At 46.8% G+C, this 11,196-nt stretch overlaps 1 pseudogene; it reads left to right on the forward strand.

Annotated features, from left to right (window-relative positions):
• The first annotated feature begins 2,767 nt into the window (after nt 1-2,767).
• Nucleotides 2,768-4,451, forward strand: LOC119510772 (annotated as a pseudogene).
• Nucleotides 4,452-11,196: the final 6,745 nt, after the last annotated feature.

Genomic DNA, 11,196 nt, shown 5'->3' on the forward strand with positions numbered 1-11,196 from the left:
AGTGCAGTACAAGGGCAAGGATCCCTCACTATTCAAATTGTCTGCTAGCCTGACTCTGGCTATCCAAATGAGTACTGGATAGGGTTGGATAGGTAGGGGATACTTATATTAGGAACCCCATCTTATGAAGATTGCAGTCTGTGGAGTAGATTATCCTGAAGCTGGAAAGACTGGGAAGGACCCTGATGCTGGGCTAGTGAATACTGGGTTCCCAAATAAATGCTCACACGGCCTTTGCTTGTAGGGTTTCAGCCCTATGGGCAGGGCAGTCAGGCTGCCATTTAAGGCTCCAGTTCTCTGTGATCCACTTTCCTACATGGCAAGGGGCCCCATACAACCAGGAATGGGTCCAACCTGATGCAAATTAATTACACCCCAGACCCAGCAAGCCGCCATGTGGAGGTCCCTCAGTGGCCCCAGATGTATGGTATGACGATGGCCAACCCAGGCTCTCAGCCTCCAAAAGTGATTTTCTGATTTTCTGATTTTACCATACTCAGCAGCAAAAAAGAATTGAACCAGAAACTTCCTGCCCTGCCCTGTCCCATCCACCCACCTCCTGGACTCACACATTTTGTGCTCTTGGGAACATGGTCTCCACCCCGTAATTGGCACTTTTCTCTCTTCCGGGAACGCTGCTTCTTGTGCTTTACTCAGCCACAGCCCATCTTTCCTGTCAGGTGTGGTTAAGGCCTCCCCCTCCTCCTTCCTCCACAAAGCCTGCCTCTGCCCACACTCTCTCTTCTTGGCCCTCCCCTGACCTCTGGAGTAGATCCCAGGCACATCTGCAGAACCCCGTGGATCTGTGGACAATGGCAGAGCAAACAAAACAAAAGCTGGGGTGGTGAGTCAAGAGACCATTGCTAAGTATGCAGAGTCACGGGACACAGACCCAGCCTTGGTCCTGCTCAAGCCCTTTGGCTTCACTAGGTTCAGTGACCCCTCCCACTCCCTCACTCTCCCTTTTCTCTTTTAGCTCCTCAAACTGGTTACACTCCATTTTCCCACATGAGCTTAGTACTTGCTCTTCTATCTGCTGGAATCCACCTTCCCTCTCCTAATCATCTTTTAGATTGCAGCTCCAGTGGCACTTTCCTGGGCAAACCTCCCCGACCTCCCTGATTGTGCAATGCCCACTTCTTCAGGGTAGCTGTGACAGTTGTAAGCACATGTCCATTCCTGTGATTATTTGGTTAGTGTCCAACCCCTTCCCTGGTCTGTAACTTCACCAGTTTCATTCACCCAGCACAGGCCATTACCCTTCACAGATATCCAGGGAATAGTTGTGGAATGAATGAAGAAATGGATGTCTTTGTGGAACGCACTAACAGCCCTGAGCCTCTGTCTTCATCTGTGCAGAATGGGGATGATGATAGGTGGCCCATTGGAGCGACTGAGGTGAGGGTGCAATCACAAAGCATCTACAAAGGGCCTCACGCACATGGCACCCTGCACACCTTCGGACCCCGTATGCCCAAGTTCTCCTGTCTTCTTCTTCCCACTCCTCAAGAGTGGCGAGGCCTCCCTCGCCCTGCCTGGGGCTCTAATCTGCAGCTGGCCTCATAGGAGAGGGGCACAGAGTGCTAAGAGTGCTGCTGACCTTGATTTCAGAGGGAGCTGAGTTCAAATCAGCATTCTGCAATTTACCAACCTTATGGCCATGGGCAATGCTTTATCTCTCTAAAGCCTCACTTTTCTTACCTATAAAATGGGGATTTTAATAATACATACTTAACAGTGTTCCCATTGATAATACTTCACAGAGTGCTTAGAGCAGTGGCTGACATGGGATATTCAGGGATTGATGGTTGTTATGATCAGCTCTAGCTCTAGCTCTAACTCTAGCTCTAGCTCTAGCTCTAGGTCTAGATGTAGAGCTAGATCTAGATCTAGATCTATCACAGGTGCCTAATGAGAAATACATGGGAAAGGGATAAGTGAAAACTGGCCCAGGGTTCACCATTCTCCAAATAGTTTTATCAGGACACTACATAGTTGAACAGGGAGATTGCCATCCCTCTGACCAGGATAGGGGTCCTGCAAAGCCAAAGAGGCATCGCCATGCTGCTTTGGTTAGGGGATTGTCTTTTGTACATTGGCTTCCCAGCCTTGTCAATTCAGCAAAATGCATTTTACTGAGACTTGAAAATGCTCACTTGATCATATTTCCACTTATCCCTCCTGAATACAGCTCTCTTTGAACCCAGCTAAGATTGGCAGTTGCATTTCTCAGTTCTCAAAGGATGCCTCAAAGGACAAAGGAAAATTCTATCCACTGCAATTGGTTCATAGAATACCGGCTTGAGTTCTAGGTAGACAAGGAAAAAAATTGCAAAGGATGAGCCAAATAGATGAAAAAAGAAAGCAGGCACTCCACCACCTCTGGCCGCTGGGAAGACGTCATCGCTTCCGCCCCACTTCCTCCTCCTGTTGGCGGCGGTGAGAATCCAATATGGAGTAAATCGGCGGAGTGGAGAGATGGGGCTCCGACTGGGCGCCCTGCACCGCCTCCCGGGCGCACCTCCCCCGGCCGCCGACTGCTCCCCGGAACCGTGATTGGCTGAGCGCCACAGGGGCGACCCGTGACCGAGCCTCCACCGCAGCCGGCCCCTCTCCTCCTCCTCTCTGCAGTCCTCGCAGCTCCGAGGCGCGGTTGTTTTTCGCCTCCTCTCCTCCACCGTCGTCCCCAGTCCAAATCTCTCGCTCTCCGCCCGCTCCCCAGCCCCCCAGAGATCCCGCCTGCCTCTCCCCTCCGCGGCGCCCCTCCTCGCTGCGGCGCTCACTCCTCCTCGGTTTGCACCCCTACTTTCAAACACCCACCCGCGCTACAGTCGCCCTTCTTCCCCTTCTGCCTGCGACGCCCCCTTCATCTCTAGCCGCCCCCCCCCCCCCATCAGGCGATCTCCGGAGATGTGAAGAAGGGGGGTGAGCTGACAGGAAGATGAAGGGAGCAAAGCTGCTCGCGGCGGGACAGGCGTCTAGGTGAACAGGAAAATGACCGAAGAAACACACCCGGACGATGACAGCTGTATTGTGCGTGTCAAGGCTGTGGTTAGGACCAGAGATGACCCCAGCGGGGGATGGTTCCCACAGGAAGGAGGCGCGGTCAGTCGAGTCGGGGTCTGTAAGGTCATGCACCCTGAAGGCAGTGGACGCAGCGGCTTTCTCATCCGTGGTGAACGACAGAAAGACAAACTGGTGGTATTGGAACGCTATGTGAGAAAGGACTTGGTCTACACCAAAGCCAATCCAACATTTCATCACTGGAAGGTCGATAATAAGAAGCGTGGGCTTACTTTCCAAAGCCCTGCCGATGCTCGAGCCTTTGACAGGGGAGCGAGGAAAGCAATTGAAGGTCTTACAGAAGGCTCAACGACATCACCATCCACCATCCATAATGAAGCTGAGCTTGGTGATGATGACGCTTTTACAACAGCTACAGCAGCTCTTCTAATTCCTCTCAGAAGAGGGAACAACCTGCTCGGACAATCTCCTCTCCCACATACTGTGAGCAGTGGAGGATTTACACCGTGGCCCACCTCCACAACCCGTACCTCACGGACCACTATCACCTCGAACAGCCCATGCCAAGGCCCTACCGCCAGGTGAGCTTCCCGGACAACGACGAGGAGATCGTGCGCATCAACCCCAGGGAGAAGATCTGGATGACGGGTTATGGGGATTACCGGCACGCGCCCGTGCGGGGCAAGTACCTGGACCCCTCGGAGGACGCTGACTCGTACGTGCGCTTCGCCAAGGGCGAGGTTCCCAAGCACGACTACAACTACCCCTACCTGGACTCCGACTTTGTCCTCGGCGAGGACCCCAAAGGCCGCGGGGGCAGCGTGATCAAGACTCAGCCCTCCCGGGGCAAGTCCCGGCGGCGGAAGGAGGACGGAGAGCGCTCGCGGTGCGTCTGTTGCAGGGACATGTTCAACCACGAGGAAAACCGGAGGGGCCACTGTCAGGACGCCCCCGACTCCGTGAGAACTTGCATCCGTCGCGTGAGCTGTATGTGGTGTGCGGACAGCATGCTGTATCACTGTATGTCGGACCCCGAGGGAGACTAGACAGACCCCTGCTCGTGCGATACCAGCGACGAGAAGTTTTGCCTCCGGTGGATGGCACTTATCGCCTTGTCTTTCTTGGCCCCCTGTATGTGCTGTTACCTGCCGCTTCGGGCCTGCTACCACTGCGGTGTGATGTGCAGGTGCTGTGGAGGAAAGCACAAAGCGGCCGTGTGACTCAGTTTCCCTTCCTTCCTCCTCACCCATAACCACAAGGGAACTTGTCTCTTACCTTCTCTAGCCTTCTCCCCTGCTCCCTTTCACTCAAAGGAGCAAGGAAAGCAAGAAGCCTCCCAGCTCCCTGGTAGCTTGAGGCACCATTCCAGCCTGGGGAAGCTGCGTGGTGGACTCTCCACTCCACCCCAGTCATCCACGTGCATCAACCACACACACACACACACTCACACACACAGTGTTCTAAGGAAAGGAGCCTTTGGCATAGACTCTTGTGTATTAATAACAATCTGTAATCAAGCTAAATGTCTTATACATGTGTTTATTTCCGTCTTTCTTCCCTGCCTCTTCTAGTTCAAAGGAGTCTGCAGTCAGAACTGCTAAGTTTGGGTGGGTTTTGTAGTTGAGTTTTCAGCTTGCCTGTTCCTACCAAGCATCAGTTCCTGCAGAAATGTAATGTCAGAATGATGAAACCCTACCGGAAGTATTTTAACCTGCAGTCAGTTATTTTGTATAGTAGGTGAGCTAGTTAACAAATTTGTACCACAAAACAATATCGCTTTAACTTTTCTAAAGCCAAATTTTCCATGTAAGCTGCTGTTTTTGTCTTCAGACCATCATTTTCTGCCCCTCGGAAATTCTGTCAGAATTATTCAGTGATGCAAAATATTCACCTGGAAAATGACTGAGAATAGAGCCTTAACTTTAGATTAACTGGTGAGAATCAGGAAAATTCCTTAAACTGCATTGTATCCTCTTGGACCAGGTATAGAAAGGGGATTTAAGTTTTCTTTGAGCCTCCCTAATTACCCCTAAAATGGAACTTTTAAATTGTTTTGCCACCACTTCAAAAAATGTCACATTAGGATAAAACACTAATGAAGTAAGAAATTTTGCTCACTGTTTTGCAAGCCTAAAAGTCCATGCAAACAAAAACCAGTGTTCTGCAAATAGGTTCCACCTGAGAAACACTAAGTTGTGGCAAATAAAACTATAGAGGCACCCCCACCCCACAACCATGTCTATTTTATATTAAGGGGGAGGAATGTAGTTTTAATTGTCATAAATTTGAAGAAATGGTGGGTTGCATTCTATTTGTAGCTCTTTGGGTTTTATTTTTTATTCAATTTCACATCACCAAATCTTTCATACTTAGGGAAAAACAAGGCCATATGTAAAAACCCTTCCAAATGCCTAAGTGTCTTTCTGCCGCAACTTCAAACCCAGATTTGCCACATCGGGTGCACAGATGGTTAGGTCAGCTGACTAACTCTACCTGTTGCCTTGCCATGTAGGAGGCTTCTCATTAGCTGGAAAGAATATTTTTCTAATGTACTGCAAAGAATAGCCAAATTTTACTGAAGAAACGAGAAATGAAGAGTGAGTTACCTGTACCTGGCTTAGAACAATCAGAGCCTTGTAGAGCCCGCAGGCCTGGCCCCCCCGTCCTCCCTGCCCCAATCCCTTCTTTATTGCACACAGGCCATCCCTCTTCAAGGAAAGGGACTTTTTTCTAGTCTGCCAATCATATTGGGAAAGTGCTAGCCATGCTCACCATTGAGAGAATGTTTTCGCTCATCTGAGAGCCCGTGACAGTTCTTTGGTCAGATCATCAGTGTAAATACCCAGTGTGCTTATGAGTTAGTTGGCAGACGTTTTCTTTTGTTGGCGTTACTGGTTTGAGCCTTCTGGTTTGGAAACGGAGCAGAGAGCCATCAATCTGGATTGATAGAACAAAAAAGAACCTCTTCTGTGTCTGGAAAACATCTGGTAGACAACATTCAGCCAGCCTCCAAAAGTTGTTGAGAAACCATCTCCACCCACCCCCATCCCTCCCTGAGATATCTCCTCAGGTTCTTACTTAAGGTCTCCTCTCTATAAAGCACAACACTGCGGGACACTGATTACGTGCTTCAACTTGGCGGGCCTGGGCTGGGGGACCTGATCAGCCCCTGGGGAGGGTGGTGGGCACGGGCGACAGCGCCCTCCACAGCCCCCCGGGCCTGGGAAAGTGAGACTGGAGGCAGGCCCCATTTCCTCACCCAAAATAACACTGTTAGGGGAGGCTTGCCGGAGGGAACCGCCTTTTCCCCACCCCCTTATCTTGCCCGGACACTCCCCGTTGCCAGTACAACTCCCATTACCACCAGTGCGCATACATTGTTGCCAGACACCGTTACCAAAGCAACTCTCGCCCCTTTTCAATCAACCTCCGCGCCCTCTCAGAACCAATCCAAGCCTTTAACCTCTACAGCTACCCCGCCCTCTAAACGCCCGATATAAGCTTGTACTCTCCCCTAATAAACTCTCTTGGCTTCTTCACCCTAAAAGAACCGTGTCCCGCCTGTTCCTTTCTCGCCGCCCTCCATACTTTGCACGCCTACGCCAGGGACCGGGCCCAGTCCCCCGCCTCGCCCTCGCCTCCGGGAAAGAGCCCCCGCCGCCGGTACCCTCCAAGCAATCCTGAGAGCCTAGGATTTGGCAACCGGCCGCCACCTCCCCCCCCCAGACGAGTCAACTGCGACCGCACAACACTAATGTATGTTTTGTTAGATCTCAGTTCAAGTGCCCCTATTTATTTCAATAAGAATATACATTTCCAAGCCACATTTTGTTGTCTTTATTTAGTCATTCTTTGTTTCTATCTTCCTTTATCCCTTGCCCTTTTCCACCCCTTTTAAGAGTTATGCTAGTGAATCTTAGTCCACATATACTTTTTCGTTTGTGAAGCAAGCGGTTAAGGGCACAAGGACAGACATGGGGACATTCATGTAAATACATCTTTAATCGCCACACTGCAGCTGAACAGTGTGTAGTATTTTCCCAGTCAGCTTTACCATACTGACGTCAATCATTTGAGAGAAATTATTCAGATTTTATTTTTGTATCTGTGGTAACAAAATATTAACCAAAAGATTTTTGTTTGGAAGCTTCCCCCTAACCCCAAGCTATTTGCTCACATTAACAAATTAAAGAGCCTGAAGCATAATTCATTCTTTACCTGTATACTAAAAACCATGTTGTATTGATTTTTTAATAATAAGCATTTTTACCTCTGTGTAAAAATTATATATACAAGTGTATGATGTACATTTTAGTTCTTAACTCTTTTTTATGGTTTCTAATATGTATGACCAATGTAGCCATTGCTTTAAACTGTACCATGTAAATATAAACACATCCTATCAGAAAAAAAACAAAAAAAAAAAAAAAAAAAAAGAAAGCAAAAGAAAAAAATAATAGAAAAGAAACCTATTCTTTGCCATCAGGGACTCCTTGAATAAATTCAGGATGGCTTTAACAGGGGCGGGGCAGGGGGAAGTGGGAAGGAGCCCAAGCTAAAGTCAAAATGTTCCCTGGAGGTTTCTCCAAATAGAACCTTACAAAGTGGAGGCTGGGATTCCATTTAGGGAGCCCCACAGCAACTCCTTATCCTCAGGCAGAGGGTCTGTGAATCAACCTGCAAGTGAACCTTGTACTAATACATCCTGTAGAACAAGGAGGACTGCTTTAAGAAACTGATTAAAATGTAGGACAGAGCGGTGAGAGGCCAAGTCCCTTATTGGAAACGCTTTGGAAAGACTCCTATCAGCAGTTCTGCCCCCTGGTGTGATTTAATTTCAGGCATCATTACAGTTCTTGAATTAGGAGGACATTTAACCACCCTCCTTTTAGCTGCACAGGTTGGAGCTCTGGACCTCCTCAGTAGGGATGGAGCTTGCTTCAGCTCCCACCCTAGGCTGGAGCCTGCTCACCTGCTTTTCAAGCTGCTGGAGCATGTCCCCCCAGCTCAGATACTGTGGACCACAAAGTCTTCATTTGTTCTTTGGTACTACCTGGAGTCCAAGAGGAATCTTTGGGAGCAACTGAACCATATACTCTTGAATAGACAATTATAAGCAGTTGTTTTGGGGGTATATACATATCAAAGTGTAATTAATATATTCTTGGATTCTGTTTTACCTCTAATTGTTCCCCCAACATCAAATCAAAGAACTGTTTGATCCCCTTGTTCACCTGTCTCTCAGGAAAATCTCTCTCTCCTATTCACATTTTCTTCTTCTTCTCCTTTACTTCTCTCATCCACTCACTTTTTCATTTTTGCTATTGCTGTTTGGAAAGTTAGCCTCGCCTTTGAAACCACAGAGAACTGAGCTCAGTTCCTGGCTGTGCCATTTATTTATAAGTGTATACCCTGGGGCAAGTGTTAAACTCTTTGAGCCAGTTTCCTCCACTGAAGAATCAGAATAACAAAAATCACCACCATAGGATTGGTGTAAGGATTAAATCTCATCCCAGAGGGAAAACACCTTAAAACATGTCTGGCAAGATTGGCGTTAAGTAAATGTTAGCTCTCTTCCTTTTTCCCCTTCATATTTGAATGCACATTGGACTCCGTTAGAGTTTACTTCAGAGTTTTAAGCTAACTACGGGGAACTTTTCAACCGGCTCTTTCTTAAAGTTTTGACTTTAATCCAGGACCTTAATCAACCAGGTGTAAAGCTCTCGCCTCTGCTGTTCCTAATTTTCTACTTTTCAGGTCCAGATGCTGCTTAAACTTTAGGAGGTCTTCCCTTCCTTAATTCCTGAGTTGATCATTGGAACCGAACTTGGCTTCTCTTCATCTGTCTGCATCATGCTGGGAGGAGGAGTTCTTGGATTGCTATGGCTTTTCATGGCAAGAAAACCACTTCCAAATTAAATGACAATTAAAATGTTCCCTTTGGTTGACAAAGTCATTGGTTGTGTTACAATTCCAAGCATGGCCCTGGGCAATTGAACGATTTCCTGAGCTGCCATAGTGACACAGACAAAGCAAGAAGGAGCCTCCATTTGCACTGATTTTTGGACCTGAATCCTCTTGCTTGGATATGAGATGATGGTCCATATGTTTGGACTGGAATGGAAGAGGCTTTGGAAGTTAACCATTGTAGTTGGCAGGGGAGTGGGTCCCTGGGCTGGTCAAGGCAGAGTGTTCATATAATTGAGAGTAATTATGTTGACAAAAAGGGGAAGCATACGGGCACCTCATAATTATAAGCAGATGTGTTTGAATAATGACAACCGGTCTTTCATGGGCCCAACAGACTGATGTTTCAGCAGGGATTCACATCCACATGGGGCAGAGATGCTTTAATACTTCTGATAACCCAAACATGACAAGCCAAAGTGATATTGAGCAATTTGGAGAGAATAAGGCAACCATACATGAAGTGCTGTACAGTAAGATAAGGAGGACTAGAAAGATAGTAAGGCAGTCATGTGAGGAGTGCAGCATAATAAAAAAATAAGAAACAAACAAACAAACAAACAAAAAACACTTAGGTTTTGGAGCCAGATAATCTGGTTTAATTCCATGATACACCACTTCATGGCTGTTATTTCACACCAGCCATCTAAGCAATCTATATCTCTCTTTCCTTTTCTCTAAAATGGTGAGGATAATACCAACTTCAAAAAGTTATTTGTTAGTAGAACTTCTTTAACAAGTATATGTAAATTGTCCAGCACAAAACAGGCACACACTAGATGCTAGTCTAATTCTGGCACATTCTTCTAGTCTAACTGCTTTGATCTGATCCTGCATTTAGCTGCTCTCCAAAGGAATTCTTTTAACACATAAGTCAAAACATACAACTAATCAAAACCTTCCAAAGGCTTCCCATCACATTTTGAATAAAATCCAGAATCCTTATCCTATAAGATTTGGCCCATCTTTCTCTCAGACCTCATTTCTCCCTCCTTCCCCCCTTCAGCTCTCCCCACCAAAGATTTTCTCTTGGATCTTTGAGCACATAAAGCTTCTTCTACCAGGTGTTTGTGTGTCTGGCAACTTCTTATCGCTTTTTAATAGGTGCCTTCCTTGACCACTGTCAAGGTTTCCTGGAAATAGAGCCTGAAGGAGAGGTTTGTGAGCACATGACTTATTTAAGAGCTTGCACTCATAAATAACCTGTAAAGGAATTGGGGGAAGTGGGTAAGGGAAGAGAAAAAGCAAGCAAGGATGTCTTAGGTCATGTCTAGCCTTGATCTAACCCATGGGTTGGAGTTGAGAGGGGCTTTTGCACACAATCAGCCATTGACTGCCTCACGGACTTCTGCTATCAGACAAGGTTAATTCTCCTGGAAAGGTCAAAGGGTTTAACCACTGGCCACAAGATGTGGATGTCACCCTGTCAAAAGGATCTAGCAGGGAAATCAGCTCATCTCCTACAACCACCTGGTCCCAAATTGTCATCTTCACCCTCGATCGCATACATCTAATTCAATTCTTCACCTCACGTTTATTCGCTGTTTATCTTGCTTAATTCTTTGTTGATTTTCTGACCCCCTAATTAGAGTATAAGATCATAAAAGAAAGGACCTTGTCTGTTTTATTCAGGGATACATCTCTACAGTATAGAACAAAACACTTGTTTTATGAGTGAATGTTGATTGCCATGCAACTTCTTCTGAAACAGAAGCATAAGTTTATTTCAGACAAAAAAAAAAATGTGTCAAAAACAAAATGAGAAGACTAAATTGTCCTTGTCATGGTCATCCGCTCCCCAGAGTGCCTTTGTTTCCTGTGCCATTTTTATGTTCTATCAGCGGAACGTTGGCTGACTTTTTTTTTTTTTTTAATGGATTCCAAAGAAACTTGCTTATAAACCGTGTTTTCTAAAACAATGCTATCCGCCACCAGGGAGGCAAAGTTAGCCTTCAGCGCTTCTCCTGAAGTATTTACAGAACAGATTTGAAGAAAAGGAAGGGGAAACATGTCCCCAGAAGCTTATCTCCACAGCTTATTTAAGATGACTTCCCCCAAAAGAGAGTCCCCAACTAGTTAATTGCTACAGGGGCCAGATTTTAAGGAGTATTTTCTACAGATGAAGAAGATATTTTTCCCCCAGCTCTTTCATGTTCATCAAAGCACAATCCGTTATGTGTCTCCTTCTCTCTCCTTGTCTTTGGG

The sequence above is a fragment of the Choloepus didactylus genome, chromosome 15, assembly GCF_015220235.1.
Source record: "Choloepus didactylus isolate mChoDid1 chromosome 15, mChoDid1.pri, whole genome shotgun sequence".
Classification (NCBI taxonomy): Eukaryota; Metazoa; Chordata; class Mammalia; order Pilosa; family Megalonychidae; genus Choloepus; species Choloepus didactylus.